At 39.1% G+C, this 18897-nt stretch overlaps 1 protein-coding gene across 1 annotated transcript in view; it reads left to right on the plus strand.

The window, feature by feature from the left end:
* The window catches only part of LOC310957627 (receptor-type tyrosine-protein phosphatase F), a 166785-nt gene that overhangs the window by 19805 nt on the left and 128083 nt on the right, over positions 1–18897 (plus strand). The window lies entirely within an intron of this gene.

Here is an 18897-nt window from a genome sequence, read left to right on the forward strand (position 1 = left end):
GGCTAGTTGCTCTAAAAAAGATTTTAGTCTAATATTTCCCATTGATTGAGTCTGTTATCGTTGTCTCTCTGCTCTGTCCACTCCACTTGTTTTGTCCCCTTTTGTACCAGTGAGATTGCACATAAGATCCATTTGTAGCATATTGTCTGTAAAATGGGAATTTACTATGAATTGAATTGAATGTATTAGGTTAAAGTGCTTTCTCATATATTTGAAAATGAAGTGGTGCTGATGTCATCTGTCCATTGTTGCTCTCTGGAATAATTGTGAATCCATTTTGTTTTCATTCATTCATTCATCTTCAACCGCTTGTCCCTGTCGGGGTCTCGGGGGGCTGGAGCCGATCATTTAAATCAATTATTGACTATTGATAAGAGTTTGCAAAGCTTTTCCACACCGGCCTACCCTTAAACAAATAAAACAATTATTTTTCCCCTAGGTTTATTAAATAATTACTCTAAATGGATAGATATGCAATTCAGTATACTGTTGAGTTTTTTGACATGATCAAAATGTTTGAAGATCTACTGGCTTATTTCATCAAATAAATGAAAATATAATATCTATCTTGATGAAATAAAATTATAGAGGTTTTTCATTTTGTGGATGAACCCACGCAAGCTGCTTTGGACATGTGCCACTTAATTAGTGATTCATTAAGTCAAGAAACAATGAATGTTTACCATGTTATAAATAGTAGAGTTCATTCTATACACTCTGCCTCTCATTGTTCATTCATCTTGAAAGGTTTGAGTTGATATTTGCGTTTCACAAGGGAATCAAACTCTTTGATAGGAACAGGCTGTAAGATTGTGAGAGAGAATAGGAGCCCATTTGAATATTAAAATTTGTTCTGACAGCCTTTCTGGTGGATGCCACCTCAGAGTTAGTCAGAGTGGCACTTGGACCAAATATGACATCGTGTCATTTAGTAACTCTGACAAACAAAGAAATGTTGCATGTTGTTTGTTTCATTGTGTAACCACTACCAAGGTTGAAAATTATGGACATCATACCATGTATAGGCAGACGATTACTGTGTATAGCAGATGTATCTGGCTGACTTTAGAAAATGACTGCAAACAGACTAAATGGCCATGCTGTAAGCAAAGGCGGCAGCATCTAGTATATGTTGGCTCACTCCCACATCAGGTCCCATTAACATGAGCAGCCATTCTCTGTGATTTTGAATGTAAGTGCTGATTACAGTTGCAGAAATGATGATCCTATCTGTTAGGTAATAGGGCTAACTTGTGAATACAAAATGTGCAGCAAGGCCCAATTAATATTATGGAGTTGTTAAAAATAATATATTTTAAATTATTCAGAGTCAGTTAAAGGAACACTAAGGGATTTCCCAAGGATTTCCCCTACAGGCTCTGACTTGCCTTGTAAAACAGCCAGTATAACAGCATAATAATTCATGGAAAGATTAATCTAGTTCTTGAAAAATGATTAATTCAGTTTGTTGCCTGTCTAACTAAAAATATCAGCCTCAATTAAAACTCCTTTGTCTGTTTTATGCGCTCTCCATCTTGAAAAAGCCACATAGTTCTTTTTTCTGTTTTTGCAAGTCTTTCTGTTATTGTTCCTTTAGGCCTAACTTTCTCAGACTCACCTATTCTGTCAACCAGCAATGGTCTTTGAGTGCAGACGCAGTAGTCAGCTAACACACTGAAAATAGTTTAATCCCCCACTTGACAATCAAAAAGTTTTCCTTTTTTCTAACTTAAAATCCTTGTTTGTTGCTAGATTGTGCACTCATCTCAAGGTGTTTCTGCATTTCTATAAGAGAATGAGAATGCTTTGCAGCATTAAACAGTAGAAAATGCGGGTTAACCCCTGGGGACAAATGCAACTGAAACCTAATGGGCTTCTTATGGTTGAATGGCAAAAATACCCTCTTAGCTAAATGTATTTTTTGACAACATAAATGCAGAGCAACAAACATTAAGGTTAAAGGCCTTTTTTCAAGTGCTTTATGACATCAAAGATTTTTTATTGTATGTTCGTCTCGATATGGGATGCCTCGTGAACCACCCCAAGATACGTCTCATCAATCTACTACGAGAGAGTGGGCTTCTTCACCGGCTGTCTGACATTCTTTTATTCTGGCCCTGTTGGGAATGGTGATTGGATCCCAGTCAACCAGCAATAGATGGATTGGCCCTCAACCAGGATGATTGAGTGGCGCTGCTGTCTATGCACGTGTATATAGCTCTGTGTGTAGTGGTGTGTGGTTGTGCATGCTTACCCTGTATGCACTCTGCTCCCTCCGAACAACGGCACATCTGTGTCACTCCATCTCCTCTCCCTCATTTGAATTTGGAGTTCTCTTAATCATCCTCAGCAGTGCTGTGCTCTTTCGCAGGCTTGTGGGCTGCAGAGTGGGAAAATATTCTTGTGAATGAGTATTCTTGATTTAGCCATCAAATTATTACCAAGACACAGCTGAATGTAATCCCAGTGGAAATGAGCAAACAAGATGACTCTTTAAGAGCGTCTGTAGTGTAAGATGAGGAAGTACGAGATGTGAAAAAACGGGAAAACGTTATTTAACATTCATGAAACAACTGATATCAATTCATCTAAACTACATCCATGCTAGATTACTCAAAAATATAATCTTATGAGTTCCACAGAACACACAACAATTTTTATTTTTTAGAAATCACACAGGCTGATCTCAAGGCATGTCACTCATTCTTGTGTGCTGCATGCTGTATTAGTCTATTCCTTTTTCTAATGACTTGGTAATTGCTTTGTCCCTGGTTATTGAGATGACTGCCATGCACTATTACACCAGTTTAATGGTGTGTAACTATTCCCCTTAACAAAGCCATCAATCACAGGTGTTACTATGGTAACAGCATTAGCAATTATGCAGATGTTGTAATCAAATGTATGCCACACCTTGTGAGGTAGTGCAAGTACCACATTCAACTTCCAGAACATGAAGAAGTAGACTTTTTGAGTTTTATGAAGAAAAAAGGGCAACTTTACAAAGGCTGTGAATGTTCTCCTTTTTCAGAGATTATTTTATTGGCTTTTTGCCTTTATTTTAGTACAGCTGAAGATTGATACAAAATGGGGAGAGAGAGAGGATAACATGCAGCAAAGGGCTGCAGGTCGGAGTCAAACCCACGGCCGCTGCACTGAGGACTTTCAGCCTCTGTATATGACGCCTGCTCCAATCACTGAGTCACCGGGCGCCCCGATGTTATCCTTTTTATGGATGCTATTCATAGTTTAATTGAAATGAGGCCTCAAAATTGTCATCCAGGTTTTTTTTTTTCCTCCGTGCTTGAGCTGCGCTTTATGAAAATTTGCATGGTCTGCAGAGCAATCAGCAGGAATTCAATAATCTGTTTTTGTGTAGAAGATTAGAAAATAGTTTGTCAACTTTTGTGAAGTAAAAAGGTGGTAATTTGTCTTTGGCTTGCATGTTGAGAATCTGCAATTAAAAATGGCACATTAAAACACACAGTATTGCATCCGGACAGTTGTTTTATAGTTGGTAGAAAGGAGTACCTTGTAAAAAGGGTTACAGTGCTTGTGAACAATAGCTGGTGTAACCCCGTGCACACAACAGTTAAAAAAGCATCTCTCACCCTAATATAACAACTGTTAGCCATGAATCTCCATCCATGTTATTTGCCAAGGGAGTTGTCATGTGCCATCTTTGTTTATGTTTATATCCCACCATCAGCTGCCGCGAGAGAAACTACAGACTCAACACAACAATGCTTTAAGTGAAATTTCGCTTGGATTGAGTCTTTGCATCAGTCTGTTGATCCATCTACTGATCCTCAATCTTTAGTGTAATGTGAAATCCATTTTTAAGTTCATCTACATCGGTATTCTTTAGTGTTCTTGAAGTGTTCTTGTAGTGTAGTTTTTGTGTACAGTTTTTGTAGCATATTTTTCCCCACATTTTTTCTGTGGGAGTGCAACTTTTAAAGTGCTGTCTACAACTACTTCACTGTTTCTCCACCTTATTAGCAGAATGCCTCTGTGAAATGTTATTGCAAAGCAAACATCCTGGCTTTAAAATATGTTTATGGTTATTTATGTGTGTTCAGACGGCCTTCAGGTCTGAAACTGTGGTTGGGAATGTGTTGGCAAAGTTAAACAATCAAAATTCAAGATAATTTGGGAATTCGTTACCCGATAAATGTCTTTAGCAGGACTTTAGCAATGTTCCTTCATATTTTACCATTGTGGCTGCCCTTTACAAATGAGCAATCTGGCTCTCGGCTCTCCCCCACCAATGGATGGACCTTCAGGGCCATTTATCTGTCTGAAACATGGGAATGAAGGGAGTCTTGACTGAGTATGAGCATAAACGGTTGAACTGAATGTGAAAAGCTTAAATTGCACCGCTGGCTCAAATGCACATTTAAGGAGCAGTACTCGAAATACTGAAAAAAAGTAGACTGGGATTGCCTCCACACGGTTCTCACAGACCGTTCGCCAATACTTGAATTACCAACATTTTTTCACGGCTACATGTACTATAATGCACGCAAACCCGGACCGGCTATCAAAACAAAGGAGAGAGAAACTCGGATTACGACACACAAAGGGAGAGTGACTTAATTATCTGCGCAGTACACCACTACTATATATCTTTACATAGCAAATATTTATTTGCTTCTTTATTAATGCTCTGAGTGTCGAGTTCAGCTCCATTAAATATAAATACCCAGCACTGTCACTTACAAGTACACTTCTATGGCCAATGAGCCACTGTTTAATACCTATTGGGACATGCACATGTATTCCACTTATTTATTATTGTGCCATGCCATTGGTATTCTGGCTACTTTGTAATAAAGTCTTTAGGTATGACATTGTGACAGTCTTTGCTTTGCCCCACTTACTACCCAGCCCCCACCCCTTGACCTCTTCATTAGATAAATAGGGCAGTCTATTCTCTGGCTTTCACTTGTGACGGACAGCATCTGGCCGTTTCCGATACCCACCGTGAGAAATGTGGAAACAAAAGCCTCCCTTTCCTTCACTTTCTCACAGTTTCTTCCCTTTTCTCGCTCCCTTGTTTACGTCTCTCAAAAACTGGGCATTGTATGATATCATATGTTTTTCAATGATCCGCAGATATAACAGGGTGGGACATCGCAGGTGCTGATTTTCCCCACTTGTGGTGTTGTTTTTCAGGAAGAAATGTAATTGATTGGTCACACTTTGCACAAAGACTGTGGTAATACATCCTCCTATGGCAACAATGCAGTACTGGATGCCATTTTCCTCGCACATCTTCATGCATTCCTGTGTGGATTTAGATACATTAGGGGAATTATTTTCCGTGTTATGTCAATGACCCAATACCAGCTCCTCAGCTGATGTTCTCACCACATCCTGTGAAACTGCTGTATCGCTTCTCCTCAGTTTTGATTCAAGTCTGACTAAAAGTGCAACTGCCAACTGAGAGGATGAATAATTCTTCGGCAGGGAAAGAACTTAAAAGGAACAAGCTGTATGGTGTATCATCCACCATGTTGGAGAGCCAAGTTGTTAAAACTTTTTCAGAATGGCTGCACTTACAGATAGAGTAAGAAGGATGGTTATAAGCCAGAAGTAGTCGGTGTCTTGTTTATTTTTTCCTATTGGTGATGGGTTGCACAAGAATATTAGTCTATAAATCTTTTTTTACAATACATTTGTTTAGCAGACCTTCAGACTAAATCTCTATTGTGGGTATATTCTGGCCTTTAACACACAAGAAGAAGAAGAAATAAACACAGACATGCCTAATTCATTTAGAAACTTTGAATTTTCCGTAGGAAAAATAACATTATTGATACTGTTGACTTGCTGAAATGTCATGGAAACTGACAACCTAGGGCTGTCTGTTATGATGTGTCTGAAAGCTAAGCAAAAAACATTTAATCAGCACTTCTGTCTCCTTACTGTTTGTGCACTAGTACAGGCAGACAGGCAATCCATCAGAAAGCAAATATAGTGTCACTTAGAAAAGTACTTCAGCAGCAGAGTTGGTGCCACACACATCCATATTTTTAATGTCCATATGTGATGTCTGGTCTGCTTGGCTTGAAATTCAAAACCCTGGGTCTCCCCCCAAGCATAACATGTCATTTGGGGAAAGCTTTCTATGCTCCAAAGCATTCCGCTGTTACTGCATGCATTTTCTATTTATATTTTTTGGAAAATGTTTTATGGGGGGAACTATACCTATTATGATACATGAGACCGTAATTGCTAATTGCTTCTAGGATTCTATTTTCCTCTGGAATGTGTCACATTCTTCACAGTAGGATGAGAATTTACAGAGGGTGGCATCTGAAAAAAAACTGAATTGATTTTTCCATATTCAACCAGCTTCACTAAGATGGCACATAACCAAATGAGGCTTATGCATATTGTTAGATTAGAAGTGCTTTCAGAAAGAATGTTTGTGCCCTCCTCCTTTGCAGCTCATATGGTGTAGGGCAGGCTGACAGTTTTGAAAGAACAGGCCTAGGGGAATGCAGTGCGCACGTCTGATGTCGTCGTATCTCCTTGGTCCAGCACTTGTTCCTTTGGAGCTCTGCTGAACCAATCCTGCTCCTTGTACTTAGCGGACCCTCAGGCCCCACTTTGATCTCCCTTAACAACCAGGACAGCAGTTCAAGCATCTTGTTATATTTGACTGTTTAATCCATCAAATGTGTTTGTCTCAGCAATAGGCTAATGAACATCTCTATCTAGGCCTTGCCGCTGTTGAATAACCCCTGTGATAACAAGCGTATGTAGGATAGACTGGTGTGAAATTATAATAGGGTAATAGCTTGTTTTTGCAAATCGCTAGTGTCCCTATATTGTTAAGTCTGACGCTATACACCTTCACTAAAATACCGTGACTTTGTATGAAGGATAGCAAATGCCTACCATCACAGCAAGCAATTCTAATACAGTGGACTCTGCTCTTAGTTTTTTGGCAGTGTTTTACACAATGTTAGTAGAGCACAGGATTTAGACTCCTGAATCAGCCATTTAGTTTGTGTCCTTCTGCTAGCATGTCCAATACAATCTCCTGTATCAGCCCCCCTGTGGCTAAAATGCCAAGCCACTAAGCAGAATGTCTCAACTAATTAGGAGCTTTAGAGCAAAGCTGTAGAAATGCATCATATGAATAACTTTTTTTTTCTTTCCCTCCTTTATTTCAGACCTACTGTATTGGTTTTTTATTTTGACTTTTTCCACATAAAAACCAAGGCAATTAACAGTCAGACTGACCGATAGAAGATCTAAGTTAAGCCTTCAATTATTGAATTCTTACATCCTAATTAAACTACAATCCTAAAGCTTTCCATAAGACGTTTATGTTTTATGGGAAACTTCTTTAATTGGATGATCCATGCTGATCCGTACTGTATTTGGATGAATTAGAATTTGAAATGAATGTGGCTGTTTGCACCTATGTTGAATGATTGGCAGCTATTTAGAACAAGGCTTTCATCTGAAATGCTGCTGGGTTTTGCAAAGAAAAATGTTAGAATATCTGCAGGGGAAGACTATCTTGAATTAATGTGTTTGAACTAAGGGGAGCTAATACCCCACATGTGTTTGCCCAGATATCTGTTATTATTTAATTGTCTATACTTAAAATTACCTGCTTTTTTAACTACACAAATGTATGTTTTAAAAACTCTGACCTTTGCTACCATCCATATGAATCTGTTTCTAATCACTAAGACATTTTCAACTTTTAAAATTTTAGATTTTTTTATGAATTAACATCACATGGATGGGTGGTTAAGTTTACTTAATAAGCTGTTGGAGGTAATGACATCAACAATGTCTTTTAAAATGTGTTGTGAAAAATCTCATGCAAACTTGATTCTTTGTACAGTTAAATGCATTTCTAACACATCTTTGCTCTTTCCCACACTTATGTAATGAAATCCCACTGGGAGCCATATATTGTTGCAACTAATACAATTTCTACATTCTTCCAGCTCTGTTTCAACTCCTGACAGACATTTTACTAGTTCACATTCTCAGTGCTGCTGCTCCCAGATGCTCAGTTCATCTGATTTGTATTTTCATAGCCATTTGCACCGCACAGTCACTGTCACTTGATGTTCATTTCTTTCAAATTTTGCAAAGAACCTTCCATTAAACCCAAACTATTTTTATAATTTTGGGGTGGCGCTTCTTTCGTCTTGGTGTCATCTTTTGTAGAGGAAAACAAAGCCACCTGGAATCTGTGTTAAATTCATAGGGAGTGGACAGAGTAGACAAGGCTATATCCTCTTCATGAGGATGTATGGACTATCACAAGGATTGTCAGTTCTCATTTGTTTATTTCACGGCATGCGTTCTGGCGACGTAAACTGACTGGCTCTCCTTGAGAGTATCTTGTGCATGTCAGTCTGTATTATTGATGCAGAGAACCATGTAGGAAGGAGAGGCCTTAAGGAAGTCTGTCTCTGTAAGTAGGAAAAACCTCTTTTGCCCCTATTTTCTAACCTTGCGGAACCCATCAAAGATTCCCAGACATGTACACACATTTTCAGCAAAGTCCCATATTTATGTCATGTGTTCCAAACATAAATCTGCAAGTGAGGATCTTGATGCCAATTCTGACATCTGAATCAGACTCAAAGTACTAGTATGATACCAGTTCTTACTTTTTCAGTTGAAATATGTTGGTGGATATTTGCTGGTTGGAAACATTCTTTTTAACACAAGCTTTAACTACTCACTTACAACCTAATTATAAGTGAAGACAATCATTCAACAAAATTCTTTTAAGGCTTTTTAGGACTTGAGCTAACAATTATTTCCACAGTTGATGAATGTGTCTTTTCTGTTTGTCTAAATTTAAATGATTACTTGTTCATTAAAATGATTGATAATAATACAGTGTTAACCACATTTACTAAGAAATAGAATTGAATGAGGATTGGTCTTGTATGACTTCTACTCGATCCCCTTAATTAAGTTGTGTCTGCGCTCATCCAGTAGCATCAGGACTTGCCATTGTAGATTTTCCACAGTGGACCAGTGATCACTTCAGATGGAACTATTGAAGGTTAAATGCCATTCTTCTGCCTGTAGACTTTCCAAGCTGGCATACAAACCAGGCTTGGCTAATGTTGCCCTCTAATATACATTATATATTACCTCAGTTAGCAGCTTTCCTTCTGCGTCAAGTGCCTATTAAATTTAGGGCTGGCACTAAGCTGGCTGAGGCTGGTTTGCATACATATAATACTGCTACTTAAATTTTAATGTCAATGCTTCTATGTTATGCTTCACACTGTCCTAAATTATGTTATGATATTTAATATTTCAAGTTAGAATAGAACATCAAGAGATCAAAGCTAGGTGAGCATGCATATTTTGATACTCTGGATTTTCCAGAAAATTAAGTAAAGACACCTCTATCTTTTGTAGTCTCCTTGCATGACTGTGATCATTTTCCCTTTCCCAACTTTTGCAGTTTGCATAGAAGTTTGATAAACCTGACAACTGGAGATGGATTTCCCAGCCAACCTAGCTCTAAAGTAATGGGAATCCAGAGCGTAACAAATGGTGGTGCCAGTACAGAGCTGGCTCCGCTGGGTGTGCAGGTGGTCTACCATTCCCCTTGTCAAACCCCCCACTGCTTCCCAAAAGTGGCCATAGAGACTTGAGCAAGATTATTTTGGAGTTCAGGTTACAGACCAGTTCTTTCACTACCCATTAGTCACACCTCAATTTCTGTGATGTTTTTTTTGCACTGTCCCCTCACAATTTGTTAATGTATACACAGCCTTTCTCCTCCAGTCTTGAAAGGTCACAGCATGTTTCTGTAGTTTCTTGTCTGCTCTGATTATTTTCATTTTAACTGTGGCGCTGTGCCTGTGGAAAGCTGATGTCATATAGGCTTTATAATCAGAAAACATAGTGTGGTCGCGTTTTGACATAGATGATGAATAAACGGTTTGCAGTAGAGTTAACAGGAAATGTTCATTTAGATTTCAAAGGATTTTGTGTGAATTCTCTGTTTTCTTACAAATCCTAACCCTCACTGAGCCAATAAAGTGCATTGATTGGATTTTTCGTGTCTGCATATTAGAAAGGATACTGTGTTTTTAAGTCACTCAGCTATATAAGAATAATAAAAAATGTGCACAGAAGAAAATACACACATTTAAGCTATTAGCACCCATAACTAATTCTACTGAAACATTGGCAATATTATGTATGTATGTATATGATTGCTGCCAAATACCAGACAAAAAGGTCTCTTTACTCTTTAAATAAGTATATTAAACTAATGTGACACATCAGACAGTTTTAATTGTTAAGATTTGATGTGGCTGACCAACTTGCTACTTTACATTTTAGTCTAGTCATATTTAGACCCAGAGACTATTTTCATTCCCCCACTTGTATTATTTAGTTACTGTTTAGCTACTTGATTTAAATTGCCAATTAGGTTTAGGGCATTTGACATGTAGAATAATTTACATAGTCACTTAAGGGACACAGGGTTACTTTAATTCAGCAGTAAACATATTTTGCTGCCATGGCGGCTTGTCCGCCCACATGTATTGGCCATCTGGTGACACATTTCTAAACGTATCCCAGAGAAAATTCTGCATAGGGTTTCCAGAAGAGTTATTTTCCCCAGGACTACATTGTTATCACCACATTAATAAATGGAGGATGAAAATAATAACAAACACCTGTACAGTGTAATGGAATCAGTGTCAAATGTGCATCAGCACATCAGCATCAGCGTGGTCATATTTTTACCTTTACTACATACAAACACAAAGGTCATATTGAAAAGACAAGTGTAATTGACAAATAGTGACAGAAAGGTGGTATTTGTCCACTGCAGTGCTATTCTTAATATTGTCAAAGATATAACCGGAGTGGCAAAATTCATTACAGAGATCAGAAGTGATCTAAACATTTTCCTAGCAAGGAGTCTCTTCATACATGAATACCAGGCAAAAGATATTAGGAGATGCTGGAGGAAATTACATCACGGTTCACTTACCATTTCAGTTTGGGGCTGTCCGATGGGATCAGCTGCATGGCTCTGAGCCGAGAGATCGACTTGTGGAATGAGCAGGGACTATACCTTTTTTGACAGTGTAATTTTAAACCATGCAGCACCTCTTAAAGTCTGATCTGTGATCATGATGGCATGCTGTGTTTACTGGGTAGCAATACCCACAATGTGACCTTCAGTATGGTTTTGACTTCAGCTTGACATATTTTATTACGGCAGGAAGGGGCAATTGTTCCAGGGTGCTTCAGTGTTACCCACATGGTGGCCCTGTTAAAGTCACACTGGCGGGTCAGACAGTAGGGAGCCCAAATGGAATTTAGTAACTCTTGGAATGCTTATCCCTTAACCGCACCCAGTGTAAACACTCGGTGGTACAGAACACATGACAAGAACAAATCGAATTTAATTTTAGATGTAGTATTTTAACTTTTACTGAAGATCATCAATAAAAAAACGTAAAATAGTGTCTTTTGTGGTGCACTTGAACAACATTTTAGTCCTCAGGAGTTAAATGAGCTATTGATTGTGGATTCTCTTTATTCAAATGCAGCTACTGTTTCTATATTATACTCCGAGTTGAAAGTTGCTCGTGTAACGGCTATTATTGGAAACAAGAAGTCACTACCCTCACACAATCCACTGGTGTCTAAAAGTGACCTGACAGTTGTCTTGACTTGACTGTCAAAGCACCAGAGGTCTTTAGTTTAGACATTGTGCTCTAGGCAAGGGAAGGCCAAGGTATAAGGAGGGCATAAAACCTATGAAATGCTAGGGCATGGAAATGTCAAAGATGGGCGGTTAGAATTCTTATTGGTGTCTGAAGTAGGGTTGAAATGTGTAGGTATTCTCCCTAGTTTCCACAGACATGTCTTTCCCTGAGGTACAGTTTTTGTCTATTTTTTGTTCCCGCCTCAAAGAGCACTGCACTTTAGCACTTGTACATTTAGGAAAACCTCCCCATCAAGAGGTAAAATGGCACAGAGCTATGGACTGTTTGAAAAATGGCACTTTCCCCCTGGTGCACTTAAACTCAGATCTTTGTCATTATTAGCTTGCTCTCTTAGCCTCAGATTATTCTTTTATAACGACAGAGACCAAGGCCCTGGACCCAGTTTGGCTGCTCCGCCATGCAGCAGAAATCATGGGGATAAGTATTAGAAGGTGTAACTCTTAGAAGGCTAAATGAAGTTGAATGGGAGGAAAGGGAAATTACTGACTTTCTTCCCCATTAGCACTCAAATTAATCCACTCATTTCTTCTCTATAAATTTATGAAGCGCTGATGCTATAATAAGAAGCTTTATGTTGAATATTTAATATCCTTAATTATTTTGAGCTAGCTTTCTAGTCATTCACTTGAAGTCCATTTGTTACTTTCCACTATGAATGGTTAATGAAGAGGAAAGCACTGAGATTTCCTTTAAAACTGTGGTAGGCTGAGATTACCATTTAGCTTTGGTCATTTATTAAGTTATTTATTAGGCTTGAGTGTATTCAAAAACACAATGTATTCCATTTGCAGGACAATCAAAACAATATGCTTATTGTTTGATATCTCTTAAATATAGAGGATCCGGTTTTATCATGGAAGGAATACCTAACCAGCAAAATGACCATTTCCACAAGATGCCATACCATTTTTCTTTTTACTTTTGTGTCGACTGTTATGGTCAACAGAGGGCCCTTATCTTTCCCTGTCAGTCAAGCCATTGTTGAAGAGAGGGACCTTACAAATGCAAAATGGCACATGTGATGGATTGCTCTTTTATTTGGCAGGCTTTTCATCTGTTGTGTGTGTCTGTGCATGCAGGTTCACTAATGTGTTTGAGACAAATGGGAGAATTGTTATGTGTAGCATATTTTTATATTTTCTTTTACACATTTGTAAGAACATAAATGGAGATTCTGCAAAAAAAAATGTCTTCATTTGTGAACATGAAGTGTTAAAAATCAACTTAACTGCAGTTCAACTCAGATTTCCAAAATCTCAATGTCTGTTGGTTATATTTAAACTTTCAAATATTTAGTTAGTAATGGGGAAGGAAAATATTTGGCACTTCCTACACATGAAAGTAAGTCTCGTTGTTATCATTTGATTTCAAATATGTTAGTCTAATCGTGCAACAATTTAGATGTATTTTCAAGCTATTAAAATATTTCTTTACATAGCCTCAGCGATAAGTACTTAGACCATCATCAGTTACTCATGCAAGAAGCTAACTCATAATTTGTGGTTTATTTCTTTTTAGCAGTGGAAGCAGCCATCTGCAACCAAGGGAATCATTTCATATCCCCCTCCTTTTGATCCCTGCAAAGTGATGCACTCGGGTGCAAGCTTGGGGAGGTTTGCTAATGAGAGCTATTAACAATGCTGAAGTTGATTTGTGTTTCTGAATGCATCTCTTTGTGTCCGAGTTGTTTATCCTGCATGCCAATGGGAAATTATTATTTCTCTGGAAGGCAATTGCAGAGAAACGTGAGAATTACTACACAGAATCGTATGTGCCCGTTTTTGTGCGGCTGAACATCCACAAAGCATAGTGTATTTGAAAAGCATTTGACACTTTTCACTGTAGCCAGTCAGGCCACTTGTCTTCTTGAGGGCTAGCACCTTATCCTCTGTGTGAGGTAGACATTTATTGTGGGAAAGCATCTAGAAGGCTGTCTTGTCAGAGACAAAGTGTAGCTTCCTCAGGTTGGCAGAGACTGCTCTGTGGGGCTTTTATTAGGGACCTCTCGCTGAAAGTTTTTCAGATTTATCAAAGTCTTCTTAGTAGACAGCATGCTTACTCCATCTGAGGTACTGTGGAAAGCAGTGGCCCCTGTTTATATCCTTTCCCTATTCTTTTGTATATGGCATGCTTGTGTTTAAGTCTTCTTCTTGTTTTGATGCAAGGCTGTAACATCTTCCTTGATTTGCTCAAAAGGGTGTCTGCTTTAGAGAAAAAAATGGTAATCTCTGTAGCCTACACATTTGACGTTTGGTAGTGTTTTACCTTATTCTCTTGAATGACTGGCCAAATGTACATGAATTATGAACTGCCATGCAAAAATGATAGTACTTTGTAGCACACCATTTTAAACCTGCGATAATAATGAGGTTTCCAGGTAAAACTATACCATAACAAATGCAGAGATTTCAGTTTCTCCAACAATAACATCGCAAAACAGGATGCATTGTAGAAACAGCTTGCATCTTTGCGTATGTGTTGACAGTAGCCTGTGAAATGTAACACTGCTGAACAGCTGGTCACAGCACACCACAGCATTGCTCTTTTGCCACACTGACTTTTCCTTGTTTAGAGAATTAACTATAGGCTGTTTTTGCTATCTCTTTCTCCACCTACACAATTCGTGAGACATCTCAAGATATCCTGGTCCCGTAACCTTTTAGTAAACTTGAAGATAGTTAGTACTGAGGTGGCCAAAAAAAGCATGTGACGCTAATCTCAGTGGAATGATCATGGATCAAAAAGACAAATAGAGGTCTGAAAATTAGACCAGTGGGAGACATATTCAGGTGATAAAAGAAGGGAATTGAACCATGTGGGCTTTAGAGTAGGGAGTGGATGACATTGAAGGTCACCCACTTAGACACGTTTGGATAAATGGAGCCAACATCCATATCATCGATTGCCAACATACAGTACTCTTTGAAGGTGCACAGTTGCATTGAGTCCCTTGTCTTGCATGCTGTTCTTGACTCTGCTATTAATGCCTTGCCACCCATTTGGGACCTACTGAGTGCAAGAGCTACGAAAAAAATTAGGCATGAAACAATAATGCTATGTCTCACAAACACATAAGCACCCCCCATAGTGCAGATTTCACCTCAAAGCGACTTTTCTGAGCCACCCGTTTCTCTGTTGTCATTGCCACCCTCACACCCCTCACTGAGTGTAGTATGCAAGAAGTCAGTCTCTGGAGAGGTTCAGAGAGTGCAGGGGGCCAGAGGGTGGAGAGGGGGGCACCATGCTGTAAAGAGCCTCAATGTCGCTTCATTTCCCCATTTTAATTGGGCTATCTAAATGCACCCCCGGTTTGTCAATACCCGCCAGGGTCCCCGATAAAAATGATTTGTCTCATGCATTCAGCGGCATGCTCCGCTGTTCCCCCGTGCCACAGCAGTTGTCAGCAGCAGGGTGTAAAAGAGAACGCTCGTTGTATTTTCAACAAGTAGCAGGAAATTATGTGCCTTCCTCTCTCAGTTCTACCTCTCGTGTCTTTGTCTTATTCCTTTTTTCCCTACTCTCATTCTGTCTGTAACAAACAGGTCAATATAGGCATGCAGCCACCTCTAAGGACACATACAGACACATGCACAAATTCACATACTCTACTCACATAGACACATCTGAACAGGCACGTACACACACGGGCACTCACTGAAGGTCAGCACTGTGAAGCCAATCTTATCTGTGTGTTTGTGCTCTGTTTCCCACTGTCCTTGTCTTTTTCACACCTTCTGTCACCATGTACCATCACCTTACCTCTCAGCGCTGGAGCCAGTGTTATCTGCAGTCCTGAGAAAGATTCAGGGCCAAAGTGTGCCCTTGGTGTTTGGACTGTTGAGCAGAGGTATGATGCTCACACGATGTTTGACTTTTTCATTGAGTTTTGTGTGACTTAGATAGGAAGTAGAAATTGTATTGTGGAGAAATCCTTAGACTAACACGCATACAAGTTGGTCAACTAATTGATTAATTTATCTATTTGTCAGATCTGTAAAACTCAGTTTTTTTCACAAAGAATCATGCAGAAGCACCACTTCAAATATTGTTTAGAAAAATAAGCTTAAGCTTCTTGGAGGTCATTCAGCATGAAAAAAGCATTAAAATGACTAATAGACTAAAGAAATTTCAATCGACTAAGACCAAAATTACTTATTAATCAACTAATCCACAAACAATCTATCTACGCTGTCCAAATGTTGCTCTTTAACTGGTTGATGATAAAAAACAATGTAGTGGCTTGCATAAAGACACAAAATGACATAGTGTGATTAGATTTGTCGCTTTCACATGCTTCCTGTGTGGCTTAAGCTGTCCCTGTAATTTATATTGGCCTAGATCATGGGCTGAGGTTAAATGATAATTTTCAAGTACCCTTAACCAGTGTCTGTAAATTATAATATGTATGTGATATAGATACCACCTGATTGCAATCTGGAGGTAAATTAGCTACAAATAGACAACGACAGTAGCCAAGCCTCGGTAAATTGTGAATTGGGCTGGGAATTCTAAGCCAGCAGGTGTTGCCCAGCTGTGCTTTTGGACATGATGACATAGTGCTAGTCTTAAGAGCCCATCAGCAGCAGCACACTGACTTTCACAGCTCAGTGTTTATGACACAGGTCAGCATTTTTTCACTGGCATGCAGCCAGAATTTTGTTCATCAGTGACCCTGCTCAATGGGGATATAAAGCACATTTATTTGTATGCCATTTACAGGATGTTTTTGAACAGTTATTACTTTAGATAATAATGTGTTGAAATGTGTTTTCAGTGTTTTTTCAGTGTTTCAAAATGCAGATAATACCGTACCCTCTTGTAAAGATACACATCATTTATTCAGTCAACGTGTGCTCTCCTAACCCTATACCAGGCAACTTATTTTCTTACCTTGAAGCTGAACCTTGTTAAAATGTTTTGGCAGACTTGTTAGGTGGTGCAGACAGTTCTATTGATAAAGCCCAGGGCCAATGTGATTTATTCCATCCTACAGCACCCAGCGTAGTTTCCCATCAGATGATGACTGTAGCTACCACAGAGGAGCTGAGGTGTCTGGCTTGATCCAGGTGCTATTCACCTGCAGATAACCCTGGAGCTGCACAACAGATTTTATACATACAATAACTCACAAAATGAAACCAGAAAAAAACATTTTTCTGCTAGAAAGTATTAAATGGCACTGGGTACAGTTATTGGTACCTGGAGGAGGACCACATGTAGGCGGGATATTCAGCTGATTCATCGGCAACCAAACAGAGCAACATCTGTCAATTGTAGGGCGTAGTGTTCAGCGTATTTTTTTAAGTGGAGTGAATGAAAAAAATTGTGGTTGCTATTGGCGTTAGCTTGGCTATTTAAAAATATTCAGGTTTGTGCGGGACGTCCCTTGTCATGCTAATGGCGTTCTCTGACCAATCAGTACGCCAGATTCAGTGAGTGAAAATGATGTCACAGCAGTTTACTGCAGCCTCACTATGGAAATCAGCTGAGAATCCCGTCTACATGTAGGGGTAATATTCGCAGTAGATCACTTTGTAGTCTTTACAGTTTTTAGCTCCAGCTTTTAGTATCGGCTCAGCTCGCTTGGAACCCAGACCGAGATGGTTCCAAGAAAAGTACCAGGTACCAGGTTCTGTCCACAACTCTTTGTAATAGAAATGTGAAATTAACAGTTCTAATGTGTGACCAACTGAACTGAACTGGACTACTTGGTGGAAAAGTGGCCTTAGCACACTGGCTCACGTCAGGGGGAGGCCGGCTCCCTCAAATTGAAGAGGTTGTCAACCTTTTTTCAGTCTAATGAAATGAGCGGGGGATGGGTGGTTGTCACAATGTTATAAATTCTCAGTCTTGGTGAGGGGTGTTGCTGACTCCATTCAGGCTCTTGGGGGGTGGGGCAAAAGATAAGTCCTAAAACTGCCTGAGCGACTCACTTGGGACAACAGTTTTAATCTTGTATAGAGGGTTACTGCTCCAGTCCATCTGTGTTTTGAGTTTTACATTGTGCTGAAATGAGATTACACTACAGATGAAATGGCTCATGTTGTACAACTGACACACTACACTACATTACTGTAGCTCACAATTAATTTTCTCTCCCATTCTGCTCTTAAGACCACCAGCCAATAATCTTTACAGCTACCTTTTACCACTATGTGTTTCGTTCAGCGATTTGATCTCTGGTGAATGCGACATTTGAGTTGGCACTTTCTCTCTTTACACACACAAAAATACCTTTTTTCCTCTCCTCAGGGGTGTGTGGGTGTAATGATTATTCTCCAGAAGGTTCTCCCACGCTCTCATGAGTTTGCAAGGAATGAGAGGTTTCCAAAATATCCAGATTGGTTGTTCTCCTTTTTGCAGATAGTTGTGATTTGAATTTAAGAAAGCTCTCGTAAATGTTGCATGCTTCACATCCCATTTTTGGTTCGCAACTATATATTTAAAACTGTATGCATGCCATACAAACTGAATTACTTCAGAATCAGATGACCCACATCCCATTTTTTCACGACTAGAAGGAAAGTTAAGGATAAAACAGTTCTTTCCCTTGCTGGCAACTCAGTAGTATGCACAGATCTGCAGCCTCCAGTAAAAAAAAGACTGTCTGCCATTGTTAACAACAAAGAGAAATGTTGAACACATTGCAATTCGCCATTTCCTTCAGCAGAGTTAAAGCCTAGAAGACATTCAACATTGCCGCTCTGTGGAAACCTCACAAGTGCTTTTTAGAATCTCTGAATGTAATTCTTTATTTCTTTTGTTTCTATTACTATAGTTTTTTTTTCATATTATTAAGAATTACACTAGCCAATAGTAGGACAATTCTTCAGGTTTATTTTCGCTTTCAGAAAGAGTTCAACTATTATTAAGTAGTAGTAATGTATAATTTAATTATTAATGCAACATGAAATTATATCATCTGAAAACACTTGTCTAGGACTAGATCATGGCTTGCAGCATCAGCAATGCCACATATATATAGAAAAACCCATCATTATGTCCAGGGCAAAATATTGTTGAAGCATTGCTGGATGAGTCAAGTTACAGTCCACACAGTATTATTGGGATAAATGAGCGAACCTCTCCCCAAGGTCCCGAGGCCCTGTGATCTATTAAGGCGCCGTCGTCT

This window comes from Echiichthys vipera, assembly GCF_963691815.1.
Source record: "Echiichthys vipera genome assembly, chromosome: 15".
Lineage (NCBI taxonomy): Eukaryota > Metazoa > Chordata > Actinopteri > Perciformes > Trachinidae > Echiichthys > Echiichthys vipera.